Here is a 5,243-nt window from a genome sequence, read left to right as displayed (position 1 = left end):
TCAGCAGGCACCATCTTCGTTGATGAAATCACCGGTGGCTTCCCTTTGCAGCAAGCCACAAAAGAAGGCGAACTCAACCCCACCTCTGGCTCCACAGTAATCACGACTTCCTCCCCATCCAGGAAAACACATACATCGCAGCAAGCTTTCAAAGGAGTAGAGGATTCGATGAGAACACGTGCCATATCATAACGAGTCCGTGCCGACATAGGACTGTCGACACAAATCACCGTTCCAAATGGCGCCACTACAGTCTCAAAGAAATCGTACCTCCAAACATAAACAGGCACATTCCTTATCACCACCCAAACCAAATGACTGCGTGCTCTTGTCAAATTGGTGCAGGGCTCAACACAAGAGAACTTCTGCTGCAAAAAGTCCTTACCGTCGCTCAAAATTGCCTCCATATCTTCCTTCGTTGGAAATTCTAGTATCACCTGCCTCGCCCCCAATGGCGTGACTCGTATCATATCAAGGCCATTCCTATCAAGAAAATCTTGTATCATCTCAACAGAACAAACTCCAAAGGTAGTAGCTTCAGCTAAAGTTTCCAAACTGAGACAATCTTCTTCCTTTGAACTGTACATAACCTCATGTCTACTGTGAGATCCTGACCCCTGTTTTTGCATCCCCTGTTTCTCCGTCCAAACCATCTTCGGGCTCCCGGACCTTAACGCCTTCCTCTTCCAACTCCCCTTCATTCCCGAGCGAGACTCATACATAGCCATCTTTACAGATAACAATGACTGATTGATAAAAGCACCATTGACGACCTTGATTGCCTCCCTCGCTGCGTGCTCCTCTCTAAACCGTACAAAAGCAAACCGGTTTCTTCGACCTGGCCGCCGTCTGAGCTGCAAAAACAGTCTCTGAATCGCTCCATACTGAGCAAAAACCTGCCTAAGTTGATGGTACGTCATTGAATCATCAATGCCGTCAACAAATAAATTAAAACCACCCTGACGCTTGTTTCTTTGTTATTAAGCATAAAAAAACCTCACTTAAATAATGATGATAATTATGACATCTTACATGGTATATGCCAATATATTTTGATATAGACTAAATCATATATCACAGAAATGCAATATTTCCTAATCAGCCAACCGATGGACTATAAGTAATGGAGTTTTGATCCATTTACACCTCATTTTTTCCATTTTTTTTTCAAACTTTCTATATTTTTTACAACTCCACATATTATATCACTTATTTATCTCTATTCACACTCATATGTCACCCTTAAGTGTCCAGTACTTAAAGTATGAACAATAAATTTTTCCAATTAATGTAATCAATGAAGTACTTGCTTAATAGAATCACAAGAAGATGAACAAAGCATAGCAGTGGTGTAGGTAATTTCAGAGGTCCATTTTTTTTTTACCATATTTACCATTTACGTATTCTACTATCCAAAAGGCCATGCGAGACTTGGGAAGATAAACCATACTTTCTCTCTATCCTATATATGAAACAGACATTTGACTTCACCTATGCTTTTACTCCATACTATAATAGTTCACGAAAGAAACTAGAGGTAGCAACTATCAAATAATCATCAAATGAGTACCCATATTTTTCATTTCATTTCATTTTCATCCGTAGTTTGAAAAAAGTTGGCAATATAACTCCATTTAGACCAGCCCGTGTACTATGTCGATAATGTCAAGATTTAGTATCAATTTTGACTCATTATATACATAGTGAGTAGTGACCACTAACAACCTCTAACTGAAAGTGGTTGATTGGAAGAGAAAAATCAATTCATTGAACGAGTAAAGTGTACAAGGTATCTATATTTATATTTATATTTATATTTATATTTATATTTATATTTATATTTATATTTATATTTATATTTATATTTATATTTATATATAAAGGGAGAGGTTTTGCAACCTTGAGGGTAAAATTGTAATATAATACTTCAATGCACATGGGTGGAAAACTTTCCATGGTCAAATACCTAAATTTGTGAGTAATTCAATATGAAATCAATCTTTGCCATTCATTTCTTCTAATCCTAATCGTTGATCATTTTCTTATGAAATTCTTTATACAACCTTTTCATATTCTTGGTCGTTTTATTTGTTGCTTTTGTAACTCCTGATCATGGATTATGGTTACAAAATCACCAAGAGTCTCCCTTCTTCTCCCATGTATAAAACATCTTTCCCCACCCCTTTCAAGTTATTTTCATCACCCATTTTGATATTCTGCATCTCCATTCATGTGCAGGAAATCTCATCGATTTGGATTCTCCAACAGCATCATTCCAGCACAAGAAGATCTTCCATCAAGTTCGAAAATTTTCTTTTGCATCTTTTTCTTCTCCACCGGTCATTTCTTTGACTTAGACCCTGTTTGGATCCAGACAAAAGATCACTTAATGAAGCTCAGTTATGAAAAAATTGGCAAGCCTTTTACACACTTTTTCTCCTTTCCTTGACTTAGACCGTGTTTGGATCCAGACAAAAGAGCACTTGTTGAAGCTCAGTTAGGAACAAAAACACTGGATAAGCTCCAATAATTTCACTTTGGTCCGCATTCAAACAAGTTCTTACAATAAAATGAGGATCTCTTATCAATTAAATGGAGAAGTTCACCTTTTGCTTGTGGGTAAACAGATGCATGTCACCATGTGGAACGCTGATGAATCCTTTTCTTCAACAATGACTGGTTCTTTGACTAGGGTAAGAACTAAATTTCTTCTAATTATCCTTTCTCTAGAGTAGAGGGCGAACATTGGCGCAACGGTAAGGTTGTTTCCATGTGACTTTGCGGTCACAGGTTCGAGTCGTGCACGAATTGTTAACATTTTGCTCTGTTATATTCCTATTATATGACAAATATAGATCATCATTACATGTTTCACATAGCATAGAACATCTACTGATTGTCTAATTTCAGTACTATGTTAACACAAATTAGTCAAGACCATTTCATGGCATTCTTCAGTTTTATATTTTATTGATTCTACCGATTTATAATATAGATGCAAAAAACTTCTATTATCTTGTGTATTCTTCTCATACTATAACTTTCATTGATATTCTTAGTTTCCAATGTTCACAGGTTAGTTAGTTAAGAAGCATGCTTACAAGAACCTATGGTGTATCTCACAAGATGATAGAACCCTTCGTATGTTTTCAGAGTATGTCTCCCAGCTCAACTATATATTGTTACTTGTATATAAATTCATCAGTGACTGTACAATATTGTCCAAACAAAAACAAAATTAACAACAATAAAAAGGAGGTAAAGTGAAAATAAAAGACTATGTGACATCTAGAGGTGAATACATAAATAAGAATTGGGGATGACTTAGTCAACTAGATTAGGTCACCTTTTTTACCTTATTTGGATAACCAAAGTACCTGATTTTGCAAAAAGAAATATATTTGAAAAGTTTAGGTGATGCATGATTAATTGCTCCTTTCATTCTCTCAACTAGAAATCACATCCTCAACATATTTTTTTGATGTGTTCTGATTGTAATTATTCACAGGTTGAAATGCTGAACTTATATTTTTTTTCTCCCTATCCTGGAAAAATGGCATGAAAATTGAATTAAATGTTGTATATCCTTAGTCAAGTTGCAAATAAATGTTATGGGAATGGTCCTTAGTCCTTACATCACAATTAAAGGTAGTCAACTAAATGCTAAAATTTGGATACCACTCAATTATTGGTGCAACTGAGGACCCCACCGAATTTTTTTGTTAAATCAATACCTATGCAACTTACTGTATAAACCTTTGATCATGATTTTGTCAGATATCATTATCCAAACTTTCTAGTTTCCATTTGCACTAGTAGCCTCCACTGTATTATGTTTCTTGATTCCACTTTTATCTAACTTTTCAGGTTCTTCCACCTTTAACCAAATAGCAGCACCTGAAACATTTATAATTGGAGGGTTTGTGCAATGGATCATGAGACAGAGCCAAGATATACTCGAAACTAGTCATGTCTAATGTAGATTTTGTTGTCTAACTAAGAGAAATTGTAGCAGATAGGTCCTTCATCATGGGCCAGTTTTGTTCTGAGCTCTTGTATGTTGTCCCATCAGATATAGCACTATTACTCACTGTTTGTAATTGTAGATCCAGAAAGTAACATGATAATTACTTTCTTTGGCTTAAAAAGTAAATCATTCAGTCTGAATTTCTCATGAGAACAATTATTTTGCTCAAATCTGTGAACTATTTAAAAAGAATCTTGAGATTCATATTTTCTACCTGTTCTCTCTTCACTTGAAACAACTCTTCTCAGTAAACTAATTTCTTTCATGTAAAGACATGTACCATTAATATATGCACCCTATTAACAAAAACTGTATACTATTTAGGCCTGCCCATAGCATAAAATATGCCCAGTTGCAGAAGTATACACAAAATTCCTTCAAAGCATGTTAATTATAAACCAACAATCCACCAATTATCCTAAAAATTTAAGTTGTTGGGTAAAAATACATGAATTTTACATAAATTCAATTTTTATTACAATAGTATGAGTGTCACGCAACTAGTAGAGTCTTTCACTTTAAGCTCGTTGATAAAGAGACATGTATGCTAACAAAGTATGGTCACTAACTTATATCATATATCATGTTAACTTTCTTATATATCTTGCTGTCCAATAATATGCCATCTTTTATGAGTTGAGTTATGTGATACGAGATTCTTACCTTAAGTTCTTAAAATAACCATTAGTTTAAGTTGGTTTTATAAGTGAGATCTCCACAATAACGTGTTTGTGAAAATGTCACAATAACGTACTCATGATGAGAAAAGCTACCACTAGTTACACATGATGTGGATTGTCCTTCATATTATTACACACTGACATGGAGAAAAAGCACTAGATCTTCTCCCTCTCAATAATATTTTTTTTACTAATAAGTAAGATTAAAAAAAGATAATGAGACAAATAGAACATTAGAAAAAAGAGATTTAATACATTCATAGTCACATTTTCTTTCATCACATTTTCACTACCATATCTTGAATTCACAACAAATACAACCTTAACTTGATAGTTTCCAAAGTAAATGTTATTGCAGTTTATGTAAATTGTAGGTTAAGATTGTTGTGATGCATGCTTTAATTTTAGTGAATTCCATGGACTTGAAGTTTTGAACTGGCTTGGCTTAAACTTGAGCAGTTTACGAAATGCTTAATTATTTAATTAATTGAACTAACTTTGATGCTTTGCTACGACATAGAAAAAGGGCACACTTT

At 34.5% G+C, this 5,243-nt stretch overlaps 1 long non-coding RNA gene across 1 annotated transcript; it reads left to right on the top strand.

Moving 5' to 3' along the window:
• Positions 1-2,593: 2,593 nt before the first annotated feature.
• LOC130724419 (uncharacterized) lies at positions 2,594-4,240 on the top strand. Its single transcript, XR_009014494.1, has 3 exons — positions 2,594-2,693; positions 3,076-3,154; positions 3,868-4,240. It is a non-coding gene; the product is annotated as an uncharacterized LOC130724419 (long non-coding RNA).
• Positions 4,241-5,243: the final 1,003 nt, after the last annotated feature.

This window comes from Lotus japonicus, chromosome 6 (genome assembly GCF_012489685.1).
Source record: "Lotus japonicus ecotype B-129 chromosome 6, LjGifu_v1.2".
NCBI classification, from domain to species: Eukaryota; Viridiplantae; Streptophyta; class Magnoliopsida; order Fabales; family Fabaceae; genus Lotus; species Lotus japonicus.
Note: the sequence above shows the minus strand (reverse complement) of the source record. Positions and strands in the feature narration are given on the sequence as shown.